The sequence below is a fragment of the Dermacentor albipictus genome, chromosome 4 (genome assembly GCF_038994185.2).
Source record: "Dermacentor albipictus isolate Rhodes 1998 colony chromosome 4, USDA_Dalb.pri_finalv2, whole genome shotgun sequence".
In the NCBI taxonomy this organism is placed as follows: domain Eukaryota; kingdom Metazoa; phylum Arthropoda; class Arachnida; order Ixodida; family Ixodidae; genus Dermacentor; species Dermacentor albipictus.
This window is the reverse complement of record NC_091824.1, coordinates 150,086,027-150,113,667: the sequence shown is the minus strand read 5'-3', so window position 1 is coordinate 150,113,667 and position 27,641 is coordinate 150,086,027.

Here is a 27,641-nt window from a genome sequence, read left to right as displayed (position 1 = left end):
AGCAAGGGATCTTGTTCAAAGCTGAGCGCATGCATCCCTTCTATAGGGTAATGCATGCTGGTTGAAATGTCACAATGCATATAAAGGAGACATACCAACGATGCTCTCGGCCTTTGCTTCGACGAGTAGCTCAGTCTTATGATGCCGGGTATGTAAACCCAGCATCAACGTTTTGTAACGTTACGTCACGTTACATCGCCTTACATCAGGTCTTTTTGCAAAGTGGCCCTGGTAGGTGAATGGGTGAACGGAAAAACAATGCCCAACAATATTTAGAATAAGCAGATTGAAATGCCTGAATATATAAGATGCAAATTCTGAGCACGAAATAATTTGAATTCTCACAATTATGTACTAAAACTGGCAGATAAATTACATCACGCCATTTCGCTAAAGATGAGTGGTCGTACTTTCCGGAAATGAAAATTTACGGGGATATGATTTAAGTTAAGAGAACGTCGAAAGCCCGTGCATAGGTCGTATATAACCGCACAAATATAAAGGTGAGTTGCAATCCTCAGCGGATTATAAGCCAACCATGGAGTAACTGAAGGCGGGTTGAAGACAAGAGAGAGAAAAAGCAAGGACAGGAAAGGCAGGGAGGTCAACCAGAAGAGCACCTGGCTTGCTACCATACACTGAGGGTGGCGGAAAGGCGAATACTGGTATACAACTTATGAAGGAATCGACGTGGGATTGAATGAAAGCATTCCGCTAACAGCAAAATAAAGAAAGAAACCTTGGAAGAATTATTCACGGAAATAAAGACACCGATATCAGTTTCTTCAAATTAACATCGCTTCGTAGTAAATGACTCATAGCTGGAGGGAGTCTGAGCCCGCTGTTTTTTGCAAATATTATTTGTTTCTTAAGCGACATGTTTTGGTCGTTCCATGCAGCAGCTTTAGTTAAGCATTTTGAGCAGAAATAAGTGACTGACAGTACAGGAATCATAGGCCGTGGTTCAAGCATGTAAGCAAGCAAGCACATGCACAAGGAAAAGAAAGGCCGTCGCTTAAGGAGCATTCATTGTCCCAGCGAGAATGGACGGCGAGCATTACTACCTGAAAAGCAGAGATAATTCTTCGCAGATAATTACGCAGAAAATGTCACTTGCGTGGCCGTTAAAATGGCGCTAGGCGTCAGAAGACACCTCGTATAACTTAAAACACGAATAAGCCAAGATAAATAACATTTGGCGTTAATAATCTTGACAGGAACGTTCTCAGTCAATGACGTGAAATAACGCTCGAGAATATTTGTCAGCCTGTTTGCTCAATGTGAGAATAGAACAAAACTTACTTTCTCTTCTCATGTCACCTCCAGCCGAAAACTTACGAGGTTTTGATGACTTTCTGATGACTGGAAATGTCACAGCGAGCAAGGGGGAAATGAATATATGAGAATAGAAATTCGTGGAAAAATATATGCAAGTTGAAATAAAGGCGTCTCTATAGAAAATAACGAGAAATGTATTTGCGAAAAAAAAATGCACTCGCGTTGGGTGGTGGGGCATTGTTCTTCAGGAGCGATACCGTCGCGTGCGAAATCGATAGCGCAACCCCGCCATGTCTCCCTCCATCACTCTGCCCCTCCCATCGCCCACCCACTTTTCCGAATTTAGCTCAGTAGGAACCACCTAGCCCACCGTAAGAGTCTCCTTTTCGCATTAGCCGCTCCGCTGACCCAAAGTGGCGCTGTTCTGAACACGTGCTCTGCGAGAGACGGCACTCTGGGTTTGAATTGCAAATGCGAGGTATAGAAATGCCGCGGAACAGAGACTGTTGAACCGAAGAGGCTTGCGCTACCGGGAAAATGGAGGCTTCCGTGCGCGATACGAGGAGGTGCTATTGTAGAACCGTAGAAGCCACTCTAAAGAAGAGGCACTAGGGACTAGCATGCATCAGCAAGTCTCGTGAAACGATTAAGAAACGACTTCCTTATGGAATGACAGGGATAGCAGAAACATAGGCTTGACTGAAGGCGGGCTTGCTGGAACAATCAGTCGTGATGAGGATTATAAGGGAATAAATCAACACGGGACATTGCGTGTGCTTATGGCAAATGTCCTTCCATTCTAATCGGATCATTGAAAAAGGAAATAGGCAAATTAAGAGATAAGCTGCGCTGTGCAATGTAGGATAGGTGCAGCGTACGAAAGTAAAGATACGATTACAAATACAACTGCCTTTAGAGAACCTTGTGTACTGTCTACGCTTGTAAGGCTAAGTTCCGAGAAAAAGGCCAGTAAAGTCACGTAGTCATGGTAAAACAATCTATTTGCTATAATTCACAGGTTAGGCTTTCCTGCACAGGTATTTAGAACACGACAATGTCCATACTATAGCTTTCTGGCTATCTTCTGTGAAATTACAACACACGCAATTTATGCACCTTCACAACAGTATTTTTACATCCTACCTACTACACGTATCAAACACGCAATCTTTCGATGATGGAAGACACGTTTACGATCGAAGAGTGCAGTAGACTACATTTACGACTCTAGCAAGATGTCGCGATAACTGATGCATCGAAACGAGTGGTAAACTTCCGAGGAGGCGGCTAAAACTCTGGACAATAAGCATAGTTTCTAATAAACATTGTATGCTTCATTAACGAAAATTCCAGACAAACGCACTTATTTTGGTGACTTAATGCGAAAGACTAAAATGTCTGAGATGTGCGACGCCAGAAATGTCGCCACGGATCGGCCCCTGAAGGTGCGGTTCAGCAACTGACCATCAGCACGCACACAAGAACGACAATGCGAACAGTTTTGGGAATGCATTTGCATCGCCAATTCCGAATCCGATCCGGGTGCCCTACAAAAACAGCATTCTGAGTCTTCTGTGAACTCACGCATGAAATTCGTGTAGATTCATTCGAAGGTTGACTGACGTGCTAGATTCCAAAACCACACTTTCTTCTTACATCAGGTGAGTTTTTTTTTTTTTTTGAGAAAGCAGCGTAAACTCGTTTCAGTAGAGAAATTAGCTGGTCTTCAAAATTGTCCAGCCCAAAAGGTTCCGTAATGCCTGCATTACTGTTTGGTGTTGGTGCCAGCGCGACTAGCAAATGTTGATATATCTTGACTAGACCATTAGTGACTGGCTGAATGATATAGTTGTACATACGAGAAAGAAGCCATGACAACGCAGAGACTTTATGGGAACTTAAGAAACATAACTACATTCAACAAACCTGCGGCCAATGGAGCGCATTATGCCACTACTCGTACGATTAAGAAATTTCTGGACGTAAATGTTACGTTATTCACTGCTTACCGCGTCCATGATTCGAACACTCTGGTTTATTGCAAGTGGTGATATTTATATCCGAACGTGTTTGCTTTGACAGAGGATTAATCTACTCCGACTAGAGGACGACTCTGGAGATGTGAACATAATTCCACTCGGGGTCATGTCTGTATTGAAGGTCACTACGGCAGTTAAATACCTTGACCACTGTCGAGCGGTCGATGGGAAACGCTCATTGTTTTTTGTATCTAAGCTGTGCCAAAAACATGTTGAGGCCATCAGATTTGACGACCGGGCAAAGCATGCGCATGATTGCCGTTTTTTGGGTGGGGGGGATTCCGAACATACAATACATATTTCATGGAGGTGGGCTACGCACCTTACTTCCTACATAAAATCAAGAAGTGGTCGTCCACTGCTTGCATTCACTGTAACAACGAGGATGTGTCTGGTAAACATATGCTCATCGGGTACTCGCAATTCAAAGACGCAATAAGCCTTGCGCAGCCACTTGAAACGGCTGGGAAAGCGTCTTTCGTTGATAAGCAAGGTTCTTGGATGCTTGTCATGCAGAGACAAACACACGCCATCGAAGCACTTCTTCATTTTAAAGAGATAAAAACATCATTACGTAGTTTCTTTGAAAGACGGCTGATTGCAAGTGTGCTCTGAATCTGTCTGTGTACGGTCTCACATTAATTTTCCTATCTCCATTGGTGCAATGTGTACTGCTAGTGTTATACAAGGTGTGTTTGCAATGATGTACTTCATTTAGGGCTGTGTTCAAGGTTATTTCTTCACTTTTGCGTGGAATTAAGTTTGCAGATAGTGGCTTTAGAGATAGCAAATGTTCCGGTAATGCGCGCTGTGACTGGATGTACGTAATTTGCTGGCACATCGCGCCCTTACTATGCCTAAAGTAAAGTAGCCTGTGTTGTGTGTCTTATTAATCTGCTATATTGGTTCCCTTTCTGCCATTTGTTTTATTGTTTTTCTGTATTCTTCTTCTTTTTTTTTTGTCTCTGGAATTCAATCCTGAATAGTGGGAAGTAGGAACTTCGGTGGCCGATTTTTCCGCGATCTTATCATTAATAAACAGCAACAACATTTGCTCTACGTTATGTTTCCAGCAAACCCAACATAGTTGATCATCTGCTTCCTCTTGCCAACGCACTGCCATCCTTTGTGTGAGAAATCTTGTTGGAATATGGAAATTTATTCTCATCAAATACGTGTTGCTGTTGTTGTTACATATACCTGCTCCTCATGAAATGATCCCACGTGGCGGGTGTTTTGACAATAACACCAAAACATTTTACTAACACCCAATAAGGGATAAACGCATGAGAATTCCTGCGACCAGAGTATGCGCCGTTATCTAAATTCACTACTCGAGACGCGACGTCAGTTCAGGCGAAGTCTGTCGCTAGCACGCCATGCCGTACGGCTCACTGCATAACAAAGCAGCAACCCCCCAAAAATAGACAACAGCTATAATCACTTGATGATGCCTTTGGTATCCTATGCGAGACAAAAAAGACAAAGCTTTGGACAACTAAGGTGCAGGAGAAAGTGATACTCTGCTCTTAGGACATCCCAAGGCGCTGATCCACTAACGCGCATTCTTTGCAAAGGATCATCACCGGTGACCCCAGTGTCGACCCACCTCTGCAAGACAAGTGCAGTGTGGTCACTGCTCACTGGAGGGAACGTATGGACATTATAACAAGGATGCATCGCTGCGAGACAACAGATTACCCATCTAGCAGTCATTCAAGCGGGAAGCAAGGCAAATGCATTTGTACGAACTTGTAGGGCAAAGTGTACACGCAAATAGTTATCCAGTATCACATTTGTAGAAATATTACTGGAGAACAAACCACTTCCTCCAGTATCACCTCTAGCTAAAGCTTTGGTGAACGGAAATTCGCATACACGTTAGCATACAAGCTTCGCTTCTGGCTGAAGAATAGGAGCGGAAATCATAAAGCTCTTAGTTCGTAAGTGCTTCTTCCCATTGGTCGACCTCCTTCGTTAATACAACGTACGACGTCACAAATGGCTAGCGTTTGTTCCGACTAACACTTTTAGCCTATAAATTCGTTTACGGATACGACTCAGATTAGTTGCTTAAGAATACATGAAATTGGACGTAGAGCAACTTCATGTAAGTGAACACAACACTATACGTTTGATAACGACTTCTTCAAATGTTGGCGTCAAAATTCTGTACGTTATCTGAATGCAGATCGGTATACTTTTCCTTCCTTGCCGTACTTTATGACTTATCTCGTTGCCCAGACTTTTTACAACTGCTTGTTAATTCGTGTTACGTAGTTTCGATCTTGATTCACAAATCAACATCTCAGTTACGTAACATCTTATGTACCATTGATAATCGACACAAATTACGACATCGACAAGTTATTGCAGATAAAGGAGTCATCGAAGTGCAAAGTAGTTGCCAGGGGTGAGACGTCAACACCAGTTACTTGAGCTCTGACAACCAACGGCTCAGCTGTCGCAGACTTCCTTGGTCCCTAAATGACCCATCGACACGCGCTCCCCATACGCAACACTGGCTAAACCTAGTAGGAGGGAACGGCTCATACTCGCTGAAGCCCCTTTTGCTTGTGATGTCACCGCAAATTTTTCTCCGCCCACAGGGGAAACTCGTTGCATGGAAATATTTGCGCACGATAATGACAACCTTTCTACCGGTACACGCGTCCTAGTTTCCCAACGAGGGCATTTTGCTAAGCCGATGGGAGAGCCACTGAGGCCTGTCAGTGGCTCTCCCATCTCTGGCTCTCGCCCGCGAACGTGGCTCTCGCCACGTGGCTCTCGCCACGCCGTTCAGTGGCTCTCGCCACGCCGTTCAGTGGCTCTCGCCCGTCAACGACGCAGTGTGCACGCAATGCGACGTGCTGGTATGAAAAGAAAGCTTTGCCATTATTTGTCCCACCGTCGTTATCGACATCTGGCACTCTTAAAGTCGTTGAAGGCTTAAACACCAGTCATAGTCCTTATTTTAAAGAAAACAACAGAACATCGTTCTAATAATGATTGTACTGGTGCGACGAGACCAGGGCATGAGAAAGTGACGCAATACAAAGTACTTACCAGCGTGTTGTCACCTGCTTTTCTGTGTAATAGTACCGTCGTGCTGCTTGATTCGTAACCACGGGCCAACTTCCCTAGAAAGAAAGAGATAGCCTTTGTAGGCAAACTATATTGTCAAGGTATACAGTTTAGGTATACCATACGCAAGGAATAATGCATGATAAGAGATGAAAGAGAACGAGAGAAAAGGAAAACGTACACAGACACACATACGACCGCACACAATAACGCTATAGTACCCCCTATTAGGACAGTTTACCCTCTCTCATTGAGGCCTGCATCCCATGCAAACGCTTAAAGCGTGTTGGTAGCTAGCAATTAGAAGGCAAAAGAACCCTATGATCCAAGGACATCTCGTAGATGAAGGCACGGGTCGCTCGCATGTGAAAACGTGCCTTACTTGGAGCTTTTAAAATGTGTGTAAATGCAAATCACATGATCCAAGTCCTTGTCAATACTCCATTTCACACGAAAACGCGCTGGGCAATTTTAAATTGGCACTTCTTCGTGTGTGTCCCTTTCAAACATGATTTAGACACGTAAGATTGTGCCCATCACGCGTCATATGAAAAACGATGGTTGGGGTTACCGCAATTATGGGCCCTCTATTGGCCACTAGAATAACAACGAAGACTGGCCGTCCATCGCCGTGCAACAGATAGGACACGAATCGCTCCATCACGTCTTGCGAATGCGTTTAGAATCACCTGGGGCCATTTCGAGCAGCACGGTAAGGTGTGACGTTGCTGGCAGTGCCAGCTGGAGGTTAAACGTTCTAAAACAACACAATGTGGCAAGCTACAGATATCAAAGCATCTATCGAAACACTTAATGTAGCTGATTAATTGGTCTTGTAGGCTTATAGGGACTTAAGGGATTCCGGAAGCGGCTACAAATTACTGAACGAGACACAAGCGGCATGCTGCCAGCGTGGCTGTAAAAAGACAAAGAAACCAACTAGACGTGCCCTCACGCTCCGCCCAATCGGCTTCGTAGCGGAACTTGGGCAGCGTTCTACGTTCCGCTGCCGGTGTGAGCGTCGCGTGCACGCAAATTCGTGTTTCCGTAAATGCTTAGAATGCACCGACTGCTCCGGTGTGTACCGTACAAAATGTGCTAAAAGTGTCTGATATATTGGAGGTTATTTGTACACGACCGGTTGTTCGTTCTTATCGATTTGTTTGCTACGCTAATTGATTAAGTCGTGTGGTTTACCATCCCGAAGCGACATAGGCACTCTGAGAGACACCACATAGTGGGTGGCTGCAGAATAATATTTAACACAAGCGATTCTACTTAACGTACGAGCACGCGCATTCTTTTTTTCCACATTTCACTCCTACCAAAGTGCGACTGCCACGCCCGGCAATTGAACGGGCGACCTTGTCGTCATCATACATCAAAGAAATTGAGCCACAGCTGCAGGTATTCGCTAGTTTCACAGAATTGGCAGTGAAGCATAACCGTACGTATCTATATCTCTATGTACATTTTACAGTGTTTTTCGTATTTTTTCCCACTCTGTCGAGGGACTGTGAATTGCAATGTAATTTTGGTGACTAAACATTTTCTTTAGCTTAACGTCCAGAAAATGCTCTGTTGGTTATAAGAGGCGCCGTTAGCGGAGGGCTCAGGATTAAGTTTGACCCCTTGGGGTTCTTCAACATTCACGCAATCCACGGCGCACGTGTAGTATTGCGTACCGCAACCGCCGGAGTGCGGCCACCGTGGCTGGTATCGAACCTTTGACCTCATGCCCAGCGGCGCAACACCATAGCCACTGAGCTACCTTGGCGGGGGCTTGCTGTCACTGTTCACATAATTCAGCAGTGTGCAATTCATCACTAAATGGCGTGTTGGAAAATTGGCTGATATTAGGGTTCGAAACAGAGTGCAAAAACGGCAGGCACACTGAAGCGAGACATATATGCGGCACTTATATAGTCATGAGTGAACCTGTGGAACGTACTGTTTGACACGGAAATATCTACTCGACGTAAATGTTTCTCTCTCATTGGCACCTGCGAAAAGTGCTTGTCACTGTGACAGCTCTTCGCTGGGGCAAAAATTTTACCGAAGTCCAGAGAAACGGGAGTCTGTTGGATAAGAAGGAATAGCTGCATCGAAAAGTAGGAAAGAAGAATTGAACTTTTTGTCAAGGGTGCAAGTATTCAGCGACAACACAAATGCAAAGATACTATGGAAAATTATCTTGAGCTCAGGAATCTAATAAAGCAGCCTAGTCTTGGGCTGAAGGAAAAAAAAAGTTGAAAAGCAAGAGAAAGACGAAGAAAGCTTGACAAGAAACACTGACTTGAATTTGCGACGTATCTGGTGGAATAAGTATGATTGCTACAGTAAGATATATTTGTACGCAGTAATGACATATTTCCTTCTATAATTAAATTCATTTTCTTTGTCCTATAGGAAAATGAACATGCAGTCGTGTTGTTTCCAACGTCTAAAATGGTCGTAGAGGAATACCTTTCACAGCTTGCCACGTCACCACCGATAGCATTAGCTATCACACTCAGCTTCCCACACCGACCGGACTCCCTTGCTTTATTCTTTATCCTAGCCTTCTGAATCTGTGAGATACGTAATCAATTTAGGGAACAGTCAGTCTTTCTCGCTCAACGATTCCTGGGTGAGAGGCGTGATGCGAATTAGAGTGCCTGAAAGTTCGTCGTTATGTTGAGAAGGAGGTATAAAACCGAGGCAAGCAAGTAGAGGTTGAGTGATACAAGGAACTTTTGCCTATAGACGCGGAAGAGAGGTCACCATGAAGTAGACATGATGTGCTTTGATAAAGCAAAGGAATAGGAGAGAAAAACGATAACAATTAAATACATAGAATATGGCTTAAAATACAGGTACACGACAGGTAAATGGGGTAGCTGCAATTGAATTGCGATGCTACTTAGTTATTCAAGTGATGCGCGGATAGCTCTAAATTGATTTAGCACGCGTCTGAGGCCTTATTAAGACCATCCTCTGACTGAATGGTTCTCTGGCACTTCCGCCTTTCCAAAGATTCAGCAGACACCTACGGCATTTCACATATTCATTTCAGCAATCTCACACGCATAACAATCTGGAATGCCCTAACATTCCGTAATCATGTGTATCGCCTCATATAGTCACACCTGCGAAAATAAACGACATGCGCATTTGCAATGAATGTCCAGAGACATTTGAAAGGTGGTATTAGAACCAAGCTTATGGGTATATCGGGGCTGAGATTCTAATGCACAGTACTTTCCCCTTGTGTTGTGCGTAGGATGAGAGAGTTCGCAGACAATGTAGTGAAAGACAACGAAACCAGTAAATGTCGGAGATTGTAATGCTCAACAAATAACTATTCGGAGTATTATAGTCATACTAGTAACCGACTCAAGTAAATCCCTGGGAGTTATGTATCCATGTGTTTCATGTCTTATGTAATGCCCTTATGTAATGCTCTGGGGCCTTTAAGGTGGAAATAAATGAAATGAAATGTCTTATATCCGGAAAATACCTTTCTTTAGTTGCACAATAATTGCAGTAAAAACACTGATAGTTCCCCATGTTTCTTTTTATTTTACCATATTTGCTGCCGTATCTCGTCTACTCCCTGATCTTGCATCTCTCATAACTCAGAAAAAAAATGAAAACCAGACAACATGAAGAGATGTTGTGACCAGCGAGTTGAACTTTTACGCAATCGCTGTTCGCAAAGTCACGATAACGTTTTATAGTAATTAAAGTATCTCTTCAGAAGGGTTAGCTTTCTGAAAATTCTAGTTTTGACAGCTCCCCGCAATAAAGTACTCAAGAAGGAGAAACATATCTTCGGTGATAACTATGGCTAATGGTAATGCACAGCTTTTCTCGCATTCTTCTGCTTATGTCATAAAGCACACTCCAGAGAAATGGCACAACATATCCAACCTTACGGCGTTTTCCCACATCATCCACCCTCTGTGTGTAATTAATAGTGCAACATATCCAACCTTACGGCATTTTTCCACATCATCCACCCTATATGTGTAATTAATAATGCTGATTAATCATAGCTTCACGACGCAGAAAAATTTTCGAGTTCATAATTTTCCTCCGTACGGGAAAATCACCCTTCGCTGAACCGGTGCAACCACTCCGGCTGCTAAATTATAGATCCGCAGGCGGTCGTGCACGGAGAAAGAAACTTGCGGATTTCGAGGTAATTTGAAGCAAACACCACACGAACTGAAATCACACAGCAATAGCAGAGTCGGAACAGTGCATGACGGTTCAAACTGCCTCTTTCAGCCTTGTTTCATACATTCATATCGCAAGTATTTAATGGTTGCGCTCTAGGAAATGTGTCCGGATAAAAATACCCAGGTCTTTATTTTACTAGCAACATGTCAAGGTCTCATCATTCAAATAATGCTTGCAACAAAGCACTGAAAAAGCTGGCTTACTCACAGCGTACTTCGCGCACAGTTCCCTTAAATACTAAATTAGTCACTTTCAAATTAGTTATCCGGCCAATTCTGGAGTATGCCTGTGTGTTATACCATCTATGTAAAAAAAATGGCTGTGGCTTAGCTAAGGTTAAGCCCAGGATGCGAAGCATACTAGCCTTTATTTTAGTTGTTGAACCACTGTTTAGCCTGGTGAACTGCTGTTGCTTGGCTATATTTGGTTCGGCTAGATGAAGAAACAACTCATGCGTTACTCTGCTTCGCCTTCAAGAGTGGAACGCGACAGCGTTCCCGTCGACCCGCCAAGGGGTGTAAGACAATGGGATACGGTGCAGCGACTACGCGCCCCGCATTGGACGCGGTGAGCGTCGGGCAACGCAGCGTTCGGCGCGGCAACGAAATGTGCGCCTGAGCAAGCGACGCACGCCTGAGCCTTAGAAACAGCTCGTTTCTAAGGCAACACCGCATTAACTAGAGGCGCTTTTGTACCGCTTTGACGCATCGTACTCGTGGCTCAGTGGTAGCGTCTCCGTCTCACACTCCGGAGACCCTGGTTCGATACCCACCCAGCCCATCTTGCAAGAGTTGAGCCAAAGCCACCTAGAAAATCAGTCTCTGTAGCACGCCGCAACCTTCGCTTCTCATTACAACGAGCAGCTCTGTCTCCAGGAGGCATCTCACCTCGTGAGTGTCTAGCAGAGGCAAGCGCAGCTGCTTATATACCGCCGCGACGCCGCGAGCGACGGCGCGAGTAGGAGCCCCGTTTCTCCTCTGTCGTGACGTCACGGTGTCACGTGGTATTGAAGGCGACACCGCCGCACCTGAGGAGCTGGGCTGAGCTCTAGTAATATGCTTCGCATAAAATAATCACCGTCCCTTCCAGTCCGTGCAGATCGCTGAACAGCGAAGCGGCGTTTGTTACACCGCGTGTTACACCGAATGTTATACCATGCAAGTCAAACTTCCCAAGCAGTCTATATTGTAAACCCTTTATTTAACCATTCTTTCACCTCGTTTTCGCTTTTGCATGCTTCGCGTGGTGAGCATGCTTTAGGAGCGCTGCCATTTAAACTCGGCACCTCTGGCACGCAGCTCGGCGTTGGCCCTACGACGACGAGCGCGTTCACGAGCCAACTACCGCTTACGATCGCGGTAGGCAGCTTTTTCCTCAGGAGTGTACGCACTACCCGTGGTCTTTCCTTAGTTGTAACTAGGATGGAATGTGCGGAACCACTAATCCAAAGCTCCATATATTGGGCGCAAGTTCCACCACTTGAGGTGCAGGCGCTGCAATTGGTTTGACGATTGTTTTGACGATTGACAAGGCTGCCGGTACTTCTTGCTGGCGCAAGAAGAACCAGAAGCTACGCGCTTTTATAGTATTGCGTTTCCATCGCTGGGTGCTCTTTGTTGGCCACAAACCGTAAACATGATTTTGTTTTCGCGGCAGGGCGGAATCAGTTGTAGATAAATTCGATGCCGATCTGCCTCGATCACCGGAAACGCACCGTGTGACAACCGTATAAGATTCGCGTATAAGATAGCATTCTCGCAGGGGGAAAGGGGTCATCCCAATTTCTTTGCCCCCTGTTGAGCTCTTTTCTTTCTCTCCTTCTAGGTCACGTGACCCCTATTTAGTGAAGTCCGACAATGACGACACAGGGTCCGCATAAATAAATTTGCTGTAAAAAAAAGACTGTAAGGGTTTATCTATATATACCATTGTTATGATCGCAACTTTTCCCCGTCTTTTAAGCTTTCTGCGTGAAATCTATCTGCTTTCAGCACCCGTCTCTACGTGGGATCCCTAAAGCTTTTAAACACCCATTGCACACAAAGTGCAATTATTTCACCTAACTTTTCTTCTCTTCACATACTTCAAATTCGCGGTGCCTTCCTCATCTAGAAGGTATCATCGTCTTAGCATTATACAGTATTGGTCACGAACTGACGCGCTTCAGCATAGTTTCTTACCTCTAAATACCGAACATAGAAACTTTCAGCGTGGATCCAATCTTTCTCCTCCATTGGGCAATTTCCTGCTGTACCTTGAGTGTTATTGACCTTTGTGTTTCTTTTTCTCTATAGTGCTGTGTATATCTGTATGGTTTGTAAGCTGCACAATTATTCAGTTCCCTTCCTGCCATAATCCTAACAAGGACTGCAGTATGTAAGGATAAATGAATGAATAAATAAATAAATAAATAAATAAATAAATAAATAAATAAATAAATAAATAAATAAATAAATATACTACGCCACTACATGGTCTTTCACCGCGAGTTTCACATCGTACTTCCATTTCATCTTGAGCCCACTTTCATGAATGAAGCATGAAACAATCGATGATGCTCGATCACCGAAATAAATCTATCATCGTGTGTGCCATTACGTCGCGCTAAGATAAATGCTGAAACAACTATGAAATTTCGTTTTCCTTTCCGATGGCACAATCTACATTCTACATGTACGTATTCACAACTGAAAGCATATGCCGTCATTACAGGCTTTTGCATCTAACTTTTCAGCACAGGATGTTTCGTTGGATGTCGTTGCGATCAATACTCATTAATATTTGTCGGCCACGTGCGCCGATGAAGTTCCTCGGGGCGGCAGCATCGGTCAACCGTGATATCGGCCCTGAGCTCATCGACTGCACATTGGCGGGTTCATCGTGAAACGTGGACGCACTTTCGCAGTACATAGCCCGAACCTGTCATTGGCCCCCTTCGTCGATCGGGTATACCTGCACTGCGGCTAATTCATTCCTCGTGTATAATTCCTCTCCTGCACTCTATGTCGTCTCTGAGAGAGATAGAGAGAGAGTATAATTAAGTAGCGTTGGAAATCCCAGGCGACCAGATCCAGCCCACGTGGCAGTGAGTAGTACCTGAACAAACCCCCATAAATATTCCGCAATCGTTTTACTGTTTATTATTATCGTAAGTTAATGGGGCTGGAGTGAGAGGGGGTGGATGAAGTGCTCTGCGATAAAATATCGAATTGAATTGTGGAGTTTTACGTGCCATAACCGCAATTTCGTAACGACGCATGCCTTAGTGGGGTTCCTCGGGGTACTTTTGACCACCAGGGGATATTTAGCCTATCCCCAATCCACGGTACACGGGCGTTTTTGCATTTCGCCCCCCTCGAAATGAGGCCGCCGCTGCCTGTATTTGATCCCACGATCTCGTGCTTAGCAGCGCAACACCACAGCCGCTAAGCCACCACTGCGGGTGTGATAAAATATTGAACAGGGCCTACTGTAGAGTGAAGCATGCAGGCATCGCCAACCTAGAAATATCCTATGCTCACGGAGTATTTAACTTTAATTAACTTCTCACTTAACACTTGAAGGAACCCCTCTCGGTATGCAGATCTATTGGCTTTCGTCATTTTCTTGTTAGATTTGTGCTTCACTCGGGCTATGGCATCATGATTTCTTTATGTCCCGAATAAACTGCAGTAAAAATCGAATCCGTCAACAATTTATTTTTTGTAGGTATGAAAATAAGTAAATTAATATTATTAAAATTATTATTTGTTTTGAACACATATACACATATACACAGGTATTAGGAAAGGGAAAGCGAGGGGCAGGCTGGCAACTGCCACCGGAAGGGGCACAACGCCTGCCTACTCTTCTGAAGGGAGGTGACAGCAACACAGAAATAGAAGATAGGAAGGAGGGGAGGAAAAAGGAAAGAGGAAAGGAGAGCAACAGGACACTGCAACAGGACAAATCTAAAGACTTAAGTAGAACTCTGCAGCCGGAATTAAAGTGACGCCCCGTCGAACAGCCTCCACAATTATCAACCACATCCATGGCTAGTTCGCTATGCGGCTAATTGTGTTTTCCACGATGAGACGCCAAGTAAAGCTGCACGTAATCACCGTTTCACCGTTAGTCGGTTCACGATATACACTATAAGGTGTTTGAACCCGCCACCTCCCATCTTCGAAGGAAGAAGCGTTAGGGTACAGTACTGATCACACACAGTAGGGCCGGTCACTGAAGGTCACGCTACTACAGAAGGTTCAATGTTCATGCTACAAACGTGAACCTAAGTGAGTTAGTTCTATAAAGGTTAGTAGGGCGCGATGGGCCTGATCACGTTTAGATGCACAGCCACTGGGGTATAAACATTCCTCGAGTAAATAAACTGCATGCAATAATGCAAGAGCGTGAATCTGCTCACTGTTCCGCTAGAGTTCATGTCCGAAGGAAAGAACTACAAAAAAACAGCGCAATACATGAGCAGCATTCGAGAGAAGAAAATATTATATTAAACGAGCAAGCGACGAAGCTAGGGAGTTTGCTTTTGAATGGAGCCAAAATATGTCCGGATCGCTGCCCTCGAAAGGGACCTACTAGTAATCTCATGCTATCGCTTCCCAATAATGTAGCGTGCAGTAGCTCGGTAAAATGCGTGCGCCGAAAGCCTTTCAACGTAGAAAAACTCGAAGGAACGAAGCTCAAACCAAATGCGCCATTTTTCTTTGGCCCGGAGAAATGCGTGTACAGCGGATAGAAAGACCTCTCTGAGAGACACAACCAGCCGTCCGTGAAAAAAACACGCACCGCTACCGCACAAAATGCCACGGCGACGGCATGAATGGAAAGTGTCCTGAAAGAAGCACGAAATGTATGTGGGTGGGGTGTAAGGATACGAAATTCACGTGGGATATATTATAGCGGGCTGCATGGAGTAAGACGATCTTCCCATTTCCAAGTTTCAATGGGACAAGAAATAAAATGCATAACCAGCTTTTCCTTAATGTAGACGACTCGCACGCTCGATGCAGGCAAGAATCGCTGTTCGGAGGTTGGAGCCACTATGTCCGTAGTCTGGCAAAACACGCTCGTTCTTTGACCGCAAAACTGAGATATCGTATCGTTCTGCAATGACTATATTTTATGTTAGTCATGGCCGCGGGCTATAGGAATGTGTTTTCTCCCCGGCTAAAGAAAGCCGCTCAATATTAACTATAGGTGACAATCGTGAGTTTTACTCAAAATGCTGTCACAGTCTGAGTAGAAACATTTGTAAAATGATTCACAATTTTATGAAGGTTATTTGCATATTATGTAGAAAACGACCATTACCTAACCAAATAATATTAGTACAACTGCTGTTATTATTCAGCGAAGTCTATTGCGTACGTGGTTGCATGAGTGAGACAACTTTCTTTTCTGAATAAGCAAGAAAAGTCTGATCCGTGTTGTCGGTCGAGGGACATTGGCATGGTGGTTTAGACAGAGCGACAGCCTCTCTCTGCTGCAGAAGCAGGTACATGAGCTACATACGTGGCAGTGAACATTAACTCCCGCGTGAACTTGCTTCACCAGGAGTTGCGCACTGACGCGTATAAGACGGTGAATATTAAAATTAAATTATGGGGTTTTACGGTGCCAAAACCGCTTTCTAACTATGAGGCACGCCGTAGTGGAAGACTCCGAAAATTTCGACCACCTGACGTTCTATAACATGCACCTAAATCTGAGTACATGGATGCTTTCGCACTTCGCCCCCATCGAAATGCGGCCGCCATGGACGGGATTCGATCCAGTGGCCTCGTGCTCAGCAGCCCAACACCATAGCTACTGAGAAACCATGGTGGGTGCGGCGAATATGCAGTTGGATATGAGCGTGTTCAACGCTTTCTTTAATACTGCTGCCGCTACTTTTAATCCTCCACTTGAATTGAAGTGTTCCACTATTAAGGTACATTTTACTGATATACTGAGATTATATAGCTAACGAAATATCTATGTACACTCTGGAGTGTGTTCTCGTGCAATAGAAATGGCATGTAACAGCAGATTAACCACTAGAACCACATCTCCAGCAACTTTCGAAGGAAAATCACCAACCACGTCTAGCGTTCGACGGCTTACATTTAAAGCCAACGCAGTGAAGGGGCGACATTCTTGTGGAAATAAGGGCGGACCCGTAGGGTTCTTTACACAAGAGGTAACTGCTTCCCAGGGTCCAGTGACTCGAAGCTCTTCCATTGTTGATGCTCAAAGTTGGTTTACACGAAGCCTGATTTTCTTCTTTGTGAGGCTGGCCGCTTTTACGCATTTACAAACGCTTATTTACTCGTAAACGTGATGGATAACAGCATCGCATGCCATCTTTGCTGATGTGACAAAACTGAACATATCCTGCACCACTGTCCATCCTACGACTGTCAAGATGTGCTTCACCTTATAGTTTAAACTCCCGAGAGGACAGAAATCTTTCTGTAAGATCCAGCGACTCTGGGCTAAGGGCACTAATATGCACGAGACCCGCGCTCTTCTTGAAGGCAACTGAACTATGCAGTCGCTTTTGACTATACGTGAGTGAACCACCTCAGTCTGCAAGCACGTGTACACTGACTTTCCTTGTCCCGTCTCTTCTTTTCCAGCTGTCCCCTTTCTTATATGTAGGTGAGCCTACCGGGTGCGAGTATGGCTGAATTTCCTTCTCTTTCTCTGTTACGCCCCTTTCATACTCTCGTGATTTCAGCCCTGGTGCACTATGTTGGACAAATCAATGATGTAAGGTAGGGCTAAATAAATTAGTCTAAATTAATAGAACACGTTAAACCTAACCAGCTAACGCTAGATAACTAGAACCTTATATTTCATCCGTATTTGAAAAATAGCTTAATTGCGTTCTTTCAGTCTTTATATATTGCTTATGGTCTCTTTCATGTTTAGCGAATGGACAGTAACTGAAAATTCACATTCAGGTGTTACTACACGTACGAGGCCGTACGAGGTGTTTCGTTTTAGAATAATGTGTTCAAGTTTCATTTGCCCATAACAAAATAAGGTGCGCTACAGCGTCCCAGAATTCTGCTCGGGCTTGATCGCGCAACGCCCGCACACTGCGTTCGTAGGTGAACCACCTCTGCCGTCTTATATCGGAACATCAGGATCCTATTTTATGACAGTGGCATTTGCACCCATCGCAAGAAACAGTGGAGAAATAAAACAGCCCTTGATTACGATGCTCCCTAATGCGAAATTCGAGCACAGCTTTATACGTGTTTTCATTTCACGATATATTGGCTGGCGTGGACAATCTCTCTCGTGCGGCAATGCGAACGGAGAGAAGTGTGGCGTGACTGGCTCGCTGATTGGGAGATGGCGAGATGCAGCACGTGGGTGACGCGTGGGCGCGATTCACAGCAGCCGCCGCAGACAGTCCTCCGCTCCTGCAGCACTTTGTTTCCATATATTGTATCCATGGCATCATCGGTGCGCAGAAGACAAGCCCTACTCTGGCGCTTTCTCGTAGCCATCTCCGCCGCAGAGGCGACGCGTCTTGCGCGGCGCCACGCTTTTCTTCTCACGCTTTCGCCATAACTTCCTCCTCTGCTTACCGTTTCATGGTTACGCTGCACCCTCCTCCTCCACTTTCCTCCTCGCACATTCCTGGCTGTCCCCATGTCTCATCCCCTGCTGCCACCGCATTTGCTCTTTCATCCTTCGCTGCGCTCGCTCGCTCAGTCATGAAGGACGCCGACGCCGACGCTTGCCGCAGGAACGGGCGCCTAAAAGCTGCGTTCTAAAAAGAACTGAACGTTGCAATGAACGTGATTGCTACTTCCTAAATTTAAGTTATAAAATGGACAGGTTGCATTAGAGAGCCGAAAACTTACAGGAAAACCTACAAGACAAGTACATTATGAGAAAAGTGCATTTCGTTGAAGGTAGATTTTTAATAAACAAATTATTACAGATTGAGTTAGTTTGACTATTCCGACCATGATAGAGAAAAGAAACGAAGCTAAATTAGTTTACCTTCTGGAACTATCTTACAAACAACGAACAAAGCTTGCAACACTGAAAAGAAAGACTCCTATAAATCACAGATCCGCGGCTTGCTGAGTTCAAATTCTCACCTCTGCATTCTTAGCTACCGATGGAATCAGCGGTGTTGTTTCTCATCGTGTGAGAGCGAAATGCAACATGCGCTACTGAAATTGAAATAACGCGCAAGTTTACCTGAGGTACAGCCATAGCTGCAGGAGTAGTTATTCTGTCAACAACGTGGCAGAATGATGGCGAAGAAAATGCCATAAGATGCTAATGGCGAATCAGTTAAGCTTCCACGCTCGGCATTTATCGACACGTGAAATTGGAGAGGTGGTTGCCTCTCACCTCGTCCTCCTTACCGCACCCTACATTAAGAGGGCCAAATTTGCTGAAATTTAGGCGCCAGTCCCTTCGCTATGCAACAATGTGCTTCCAAATTACAGTTGGCATCTCAGAGAGCATTACTGATTGCCAGCCTAAACTGTAGGCCCCTTCTCAACGCGATGTGTTGATTGGTATACTGCCACTATTCTGTGCTTTTTTTGGCACATTGCTTCTTGATGCTGAAATCTCCCACGTGGATTGTAGATTAAGGCACACCTAGTCTATGACGTTGGCAAAGTACATTGTGAGGCTTCTTGCAAAATATGCATCGGTTTGTGATTACATCGTCTAAGACTAAACTCTGCAAAACAGTTTGATAATAATGACATTTCCACGCTGAGAATACCGCGGGGTGTGCAACGGCTTTCCTGCCTTAAGAAGGCAGTGTTGAAACTTTCCGTGTGCTTTGCCAATAGGGATTTAATTAGGAGAGTTGCTGGATGGGGAGAAGCACCATACTTTATTGAAACTTATGAAAAAGATAAGTTAAATTCTGTAGTGATACGTGTCAAGACCGCGATTTGATTATGAGGCATGCTGTAGTTTCGGACTTTGGATTAATTTTGACAATCTGGGTTTCTTTAACGCGTACTAAAGGCAAAATTCACGAGATGGGGACTTGCTCAGCAAGACTAACTGACTGAAATCTGTGACTAGAATAAATAAAATAACCTAATTTCAACTTACCTCTCTTACAAGGGAGCTGGGCTAGGCAAACAGAAGTGTGTACGCGTTAGCTGCAGGTCTTTCTTTCAGATCAGGCGCAAATTGCGGCCGTGGTGAAAAGGAACAACAGAGGTGTCTATACAAATTGGTGAAGGACGAGTAACGTTTCTTTCAAAAACACACATCGCAGCGCTACAAGCTTGCTACCATGACAACGCACTAATTAAGCTTTAACGGCTTAGGAATGGTGTACAGGAAGAAACACTCACCGAAAATTAACGAATGTTATACATATATATATATATATATATATATATATATATATATATATATATATATATATATATATATATATATATATATATATATATATATATATATATATATATATATATATATTCACTAGCGCCATCGTATACTCCAGAGCAGATTGCGTTGGTTCAGTTATTACGTACTGCAGCTTTCGCGGCACGCGTGCAGTCTAATTATGACGGGGCAGCCTCCCTACACGCGGCATAAGCGTTACTTCGGCTGACGTTCCAGTACAGCACGTGCGTCTTGCGCGTGGGCGATAGCATGAAAACAGTGGTAATCATGACAATAGTGACAAAAGAATCACCGAACAAGTCGAGAACGACATAGGGTTAACGGAGGAGGCAAGAGCGCTTCTCCGCCTACTTCCCTCTTGTGTTGCCTCTGTTTGCACGATTTTTTGACGCGAAGTTTGAGTTGCTGCTGCCGGATTGCTAATGCGGGTTCATCAAAGGTTGCAATAGCAGACTGTCAGACCTAGCAAGAAAAAAAAATAAAATAAAATAGTGAAACCCAACTTTACCACGTGCGTGCAGTAGTAGCTTCCCGCAGACCGCTCTCCCTCTCTCTTTCTCTATCAACATTTTTGCTAACAAGTACGTCATAATTTTAAATCATTGACTGTAATTACAACTTTTATTATTACACAGCAACAGTGTTCCGAACCTAAGCTGACCTCGAAACACTGTAGCAGCTGCGTCGATGTCACTCCCTTCCTAGGTAGGCGCAGCGTTATGCTTCCATAATCAGGGTGCAGAGAATCCCTCGTGTTCGCTATTCAGCGCATCACAGGTTTTTAATTACGCGCCTGTGTTAATTGGGGCCGCTCACCAGAGCAGGCGATACGCAGGCTGTAATATCGTGCAGGTCCAAGGTATCATCAGGACTGATATGCGGCCGGTATACTTTTGGAAGCCGGAAGTTCGTGAAATGGCGACATGAGGAGCGCGAAGCAGCGCACATGAAGGACAGCATAAGGAAATAGGCCTCACCATAAGCGAACCGCTATCGTCCGTGAAACTTCGCGAACCTAATGTGGACGTACCACTGTCGACACTGATGAAGGATTTGGCGCAAACCCATTTCGCATTCACAGCAGGTATACGCGTAACTAAAGCAGTGAGGAGTGTCTCGCAATACATAGGTAGGACCACTTTCAATTGCTGCGTTGCGTAGTCATCACCATCACATTGCTTTCGATGGGCGGGTAACTGCCACTTCCTTCGCGCTTACAATATGTTGCAAAGTTTTCAAGCACACAATAGAGTCTTAATGCAACAAATGTGCTTAAATACGAATTTTAATTGTTTTGCTGATGAAAACAAGTGTAAGTTTCACTCGAACAACCATCATCAGGGTTCTATACGACAGTTTGTTGTTCTGTCGTTCATTTATTTGCCTGTAGCTTTTTGCGCATAACACGAGAACAAAGAAGTGGGTGAGACACACGAGCGCGCTCGTGCGCTCGTGTGTCTCAGCCTGTTCGTTGTTCTCGTCTTGTGCGCAAGAAGCTGCTTTCATGTCCTGCTGTCTCTTGTGTCTCAGCCTCTTCTTAGTCCTCGTCTGTTGCATTCTGCTGCATTCATGTACTTCTGTGCTCATGCGTTTCAGTGTCTTCTTTGTTTTCATCTTCTGCGCAAAAAGCTGCATTCACGTCACACTGTCTCGTAGGTTTCAGCCTCTTCTTTACCTGATTTTGTGCCTAAAAATCTGCATTCATGTCTTACTGTGCTCGTGTGCCTTAGCCTCCTCCTTGTCCTCGTCTTGTGTGCAAAAAGCTGCATTCATGTTCTACTGCCTTGTGTGTCTCAGCCTCCTATTTGTCATCGTCTTGTGCTCAAACAGCTGCGTTCATATCCTACTCTGCGCTCCTGTGTCTCAGCATCTTCTTACTCCTCGTATTGTGCGCAAAAACCTGCATTCATGTCCTACTGTGCTCGTGTGGTATAAAGGTCCTAAACAGGGATAAGGTACCTCAGAAAGGCTGGCCAGCGTTTCGATAGGCGGACCTATCTTCGTCAAAGGCGGCCTCGTCATCCTCGGCATGTTAGTCGTAAAGGGTTAGTACACTGACGTCACGTTTGGTTGTCGGTGGCGGCTGGTTGTAAAGGGAGGGAGAGACTTCAAAGAGAATGAGCGATGTCGCCTGACGTCTGTGAGCGTGGTTTCTAAGACGAGGGGAGAAGAGCGGGAGAGTGGTAAGGCGGGGCGAAAAGAAAATAAAGAAAAGGAGAGAGAGATAAAAAAGAAGACACCAAGAGGGGAAAAAGAGAACAAGAAAAGAAAAGGAAGGGCATGGGGGGGGGGGGTGGAAGCGAGAGGTTAGGGAGCATACAGGAGTGTCGTTGGCGGCATGTTTCTGTGGCTTTAGAAGAGCTGGTCAGGTGGTCAGTGCGCGAGTAACACAAAAGACACCCCCCCCCCCCCCATCTAAAAAAAAGAACACCACGAGTTGAAAGAGTGACTTGAGTAACACAGCAGCAAAATTTTTAAGGAGTTAAGATGAAGATACGGAGTCTGGGGTGCAGTGCATGGGGTAACTGGAAGGCAGCGGCATGCTTTTTTGAGGGACGTTAGCCTCAGTAGCTCAACGTAAGTGTCGTTACGGCTCTATACAAAAATGGCGATACCCTGTGTGGCCGAGGCGCCGAAAAAGTTATCCTGGTGTCTGGGACTTTGGAATGTGTTGGTGAGTGTGTTTAAAAAACTATATAATAAACAACAGACCAAAAAGGGGAGAACGGAGACCGGAATTACAAATAGGAGAATGACGTGAGCAGAAGCGGGCGGGGCATGTCTACTTGGGAAAAAGGGGTCGTACAGTTGGTATAAACGTAAAAACATGAAAGACTATATTAAATGGAGAAATAGGTGAGGTTAAGAATTAAGGTTAGCAGGTGTCAAAATGTGTTTTGTGCATTAGTTGATGAGATGACAATTTCAGATTTAAGTTACCGCTTTTAATGATTCCAAGTTGCCAGGTGCCAAAATAATTACCGTTGGGCGTAGGCAATTAAACTTGTGTATGAGGTATGATTCCGTATATTTTCTTTCGCTAGGTCAACAGAAATTTGTTTTTGGAAGAAATGGATGCGCTTCGCAGACGATCACAGGAAGAATACAGGACAGGCGCAAACAACTGAGGTTTATTCGAGGGAAACACTTAAGTATAAGTTCATGCCAGCGCAGGCACATGAGGGTATCAGCAGCAGATAAGAGGACAAAAAACACAAAAATCAGAAAAAGAAACAAAGGTGTGATTAAGCTAATCATATTATCTAGAAAACGTTCCTCCCTATTGTAAAGTGTGATCGATGTGTCACTGTTGCGTGCTTGTCCCTTCTTTTTTATATAACATGGATCTAGAAGTTCCCTTGCTCTTTCGTTACTGCACTTACGCAGTATCTTAACCTGGTTGAGCAGAGGCCTGCGTTTATGATCTAGACAATCCATAGGTAAATGACGTGGCTCCCGGTTTTTAATAGACCTTTCCTGTTCACGGATTCGCACGTTGAAACAACAGCCCATCTGGCCTATGTAGGTTTTGCCACATGTCAGAGGAATCTGATAAATAATCCCAACTTGGCAATCTTCATGGGAGTTCTTGTGTTTCACGCCACAGCTACCTTGCTTCTTTCTGGCGTGAAGTCTCCCAATGCGGGTGCGAAGGTGACTCAGCTTGCAGGGAGCCGGGAAAACGAGTGCGCCACCGTGCTTAGTTGCTATCTTCTTCAGATTGTGTGCAGTTCTATAAGCATAAGGGATTACGCCTGGCTTGGAAGCTTTGTTGGTTATATCAGTGTTTACTCTTTGAGGCGCTTTTAGCCTCTTTTCGAGCGTTTCAACAACTGCCAGCACAACCACATGAGGGAAGCCAGCCTCTTTCAGCCTAGAAATTTGCATGTCAAAGCTGGCCTGCATGGCATGTGTACATAACTTTTCCAGATATTGCCGATAATCTGTTTATCAATGGTCCTATTGGTGATTTTAGAGTGAGCTGAATCATACGGTAACAGTTGCTTTTGTGTGTGAGCGCCGAAACAACAACAAACGTGCTCATTACCAAATGTAAGCTTGAGGTCAAGGAACTGCAGAATGTTGTTGACAGGGAGCTCATGTGTAGAGGTTAGACCTAAGGCATTATGCCTGAAGAGATTTAAAATGGCTGCAATGACATCGTCATACAAAGAATCATTTCATTCCTTCAGAAGCACAAGAAAATTGTCAACATACCTAAATACATGTACTACTTTGTCTTTGTCAAGTACACCAAACAAGGTGCGGTCAAAACTCGATAAAAAAAATATAGCATAAAACTGGTGCTACGCATGACCCAATACACACTCCCAGTCGCCACGAGAATGTTTGGTTGTCAAAGGTGATAAAAGTAGCACCGAGATAAAATTCCAAAAGAGCCAGGAAACTGTCTACCGAGATGCCTGCTGAGTTTTGGAAACCTATGACGCCATTAGCGTCAATGCAGCTGCGCACTGATTCAAAAAGTGGCTGCAAATTTGTTTGCAGTGTGTAGAGCCTTGCTTTGTCGAATATATGACCATTTTCATTGAAATGGCTGGCTACTGCTTTAGGTAAATTGCGTTTTGTATCCGCGCTGTGACCGTTGAGTCTTGTATGAATTTTTTGTCCAGTCTCACCTATGTATTGTTTGCTACAAGCGTCACATTCTATACAGTAGACTACGTTGCTTGATGTGCAGGTGAGACTCTAAGTTACCTTGTGTGAGTAATTCGACGCTGTACTTTTTACTGTAATAGTTTATTGAATATGTTTGCATGTAGAGTACCTAGGGCGGCCACAGGGACCGGTTCCCAACTTCGTCTTTGTCTTTAGTTTGGCATGTGCAAGAATAGTCTTAAAATTAGTGTTGCGTTTCTAAGCTACTCTGGGTGGGTCGGGAAGATCTTATTAAGTTTCTGGTTGCTGGTGAGAATTGAGTTGTACTTGCTGAGGATGTTGTTCAAGTTTGGGAGTGCGTTTCAGAATTTAGTAGTAAGAAGAGGCATTGTTGTTCTTGTGATCCTCGTGAGGGGCTTGAGCACCTTGGCTCGGTCATGTGTGGTTGCACGCATTTTGAAGGGCACTGTTCGGGTGGTTCCTGTTTGATAGGGTTTCTTTAAGGCGATCGAGTCTGTCTATGTAGTCTTGGTTTTTGAAAACCTTCTTTGTTCTCGTCTTCTGCGCAAAAAGCAGCATTCATGTTCTACTGTGCTCGTGTATCTGAGCCTCTTCTTTGTCCCCGTCTTGTGCGCAAAAAGCTGCATTCTTGTCCTACTGCCTCGTGTGTCTCAGCCTCTTCTTTGTCCTAGTATTTTGCGCAAAAAGCTGCATTCATGTTCTGCCAACATGCCTAAACAGTCACCTTAGTGTATTTATATGCCCTAAAACAGAAAAAAAGCATTCTCTAGTGTGAAGGTTAGAGTTAGCAGCGTAACTGTAACTGCAACTGTAACTATAAGAGTTACATATTTGGCCCCCTTATTGACTTGCATGGCTCCGCACTACGCATCTGTTCTTGTGCTAGCAACGTCCCTAGACCAAGTGCTAAAAATATATCATCCTAGCCCCGAATTCAGTTAACTAGACAGCAAGCCAGTGCCGCCCAATGATTTCCAGGGAGTACATGCTTTGCTCTGATCCACATCTTTCGGCCTCATAACGACGTGTATGACAGTCTATAGGCACGTACGACGATACATTTCTGTTGCATGTCAGGCTAAAGCATGCGTCCATAATGGTTCAATCCAGCAGTTTACATAGCGACACGTTGTAATTTATAAAGGGAGACGTAATACTTCTGAGGAAAGGCATTCAAAAGCCAGGAATATGGTCATTAGCATAGAAATAGTACGTTTACAGGCATGATTGTCGTCCTTTTCCAGGAAACTAAACTGCGGCGAAGGGAGGCATGGGGATTTAAACTCAGTGAAAGAAGTTGTAGGTTTCAGTGTGCCCTAAATACTCCCAGGAGAAAATGCAATCACCTCGATTCCGTTGCAATGATGTGTGTTGGTTCGTATAGCATACCGACTGATACAACCAGCACTATATGGCCCATGCTGCGCAATAAGATTGTGTGTTGATAGCCAAAAACGTACGACAAATTGTTCAACATCTTCGCATTGAAGTTCACTGCTTGAATGACAAACAGAAAAAAGACGGACAACTATCTTGCCTGAACGTGTACCGTTTTTCTATCCATTTTGCGTCGGCTGAAATAGCAATCCTGATGCAGTGACACAATGCGAAAGCGTAAGTAGAGGTCTCGTACAGTAGTGTAAAAACAAGATGTCACGTTTGCAGCCATTTTATTTCCTTCTGGGTAAGTTACTGCTGCATTATTTACGTGGCGCGTAATAGAAACGTTCAAGAAGGTCAGAAGATATAGTGTGTAATTGCACCGTTCACGTAAAAAATGACTTCTTTTTCTTTGCTGTTGTTGTTAGTAGGGTTAAGATCTCACAGTGCAGAACATGGTCAGAACGAAAGCAAATTGTATTGATAGAGCGTTGCAAAATACGTATGATCAGGAGCCGTATTAAGGCGGCGATAGCGGATTTTCATGTCAAAACAACAGAGACAGAAGCCCTGCCCCCAAGAACGTAGCCTAACAACAATACTACATCCGCCGTTTACGTCAGAAATATAGAAAAATACAAATAAAGGAAAGGCAGGGAGGTCAACCTGACGAGCGTGCGACTTGTCACCCTGCACTGAGGGTAAGGAAAACCGGGAGTCAGGATTATGATGTAAAAAAATACGACCAGGGAGGTAAAGTAGAGAAACTGTACACTCTGTAGACAATAGCAATATAAGTACATGCTGTTTCTTTATTCATCCGTTCAGGGGACTGCCTTTAGTGTAGCTTACAGATAACCCCATATTGCTTACAAGTGAAAAAAAATAGAAAGTTTGAAAAACGTTACATGCCGAAATGCGGTGTGAGCTACTTTCCAGAAAAATAAAAAAGAATGAATACTGCCTTTATTACTCAAGATCAATCGAACATCAGCGGTCCACAGTAATGAAAGTTTAGGATATAGTCCTCGTTCAAGAACTTGGACTTTCGGCGGAGATTGAGTGAAATGTCTTCACACGCGAAAAAATAGCTTTGTGTTTTGATGAAATTCCCACCGAACTCAAGGACCAAATGGCCTAATTACCGAGACACTGCGCTTTCATTGTCCAAATCTCTTGCTCCTCATTCCTATGCCGGAGCGCGTTCCTCGGCTCCGCAATGTTCCTGGTGCAAGAACTGCCAATTTAACTAAGATCTGCGTGTCGCATAGCAATTTACTAAACATCGGTACATTTTTTTCAAAGTATGGATTTTCGCCTGCATGCGAGGGAAGGGCGCGGGTCACCAAGTGCATTCAAAGCTTGTTGTGAACTCCAGACCTCAGCGCTATTCCCCCAAAATAATAAATAAAGGTGGTTAGGGGGGCTTAAAGCTTCTTCAGCTTAAAGTGCAAACTTTCATCATCGCTCATGTAGTTAGCCACAGCTACGAGTATGTCGAATTAGCAAAGGTAACACCAGTCAACAAAACACTATACGCACGATTTCTCCTACACACATGTGAACATGAATCACGTTTTGCCTGTTCCGCTATCCCCC